Source organism: Sminthopsis crassicaudata, chromosome 1, assembly GCF_048593235.1.
Source record: "Sminthopsis crassicaudata isolate SCR6 chromosome 1, ASM4859323v1, whole genome shotgun sequence".
Taxonomy (NCBI): Eukaryota; Metazoa; Chordata; class Mammalia; order Dasyuromorphia; family Dasyuridae; genus Sminthopsis; species Sminthopsis crassicaudata.
The window spans coordinates 153,137,103-153,137,693 of NC_133617.1; positions in this window are offsets into that span (position 1 = coordinate 153,137,103).

The following is a 591-nucleotide window of genomic DNA, read 5'->3' on the forward strand; positions in this document are numbered from 1 at the left end:
TGAAGTAGCTTGGGTTGAATATTCTTAAAATCTTAAATTTATTTTTCACTTCATTGTTTTTATCCTCTTCATGAATCCAAATCCTTTATATTTTATGTTGATGAACACAGAAAGATATTTTTCAAGCTCCATAGCATATAGCAAGTATGTGGATAATAGTTAAATCAATGTTGATTACACCTGCAACCTTGGATTCTGCAAGTCATTTAATCCTGTTTGCCTCAGTTTCCTCATCTATAAAATGAGCCAGAAAAGGAAGTGCCAAACCATTCTATAATCTTTGTCAAGAAAACCCCAAATGGGGTCATGATAAATTAGACACAACTGAAACAACTAAACAGATTATTATATAGCAGAGTTTAATGAAAACAACTAAGAATAGTTTTTGCTTTAAACTTAAAAAATCCCATAAAATAGGAATAATGAAATCTTGCTTTTATTACAGTTAGTCCAGAATTTCTGATAAGATTATTAGTTATCTTAGTAACATAGTAACAGTTAAAAATTCAAGCACAAAAACTCTGAATTGATTAATGGCTACCTGTAAAGCTTTCTCATTGCTGAAGATAATATGCTGTAAGCAGGTAAGTC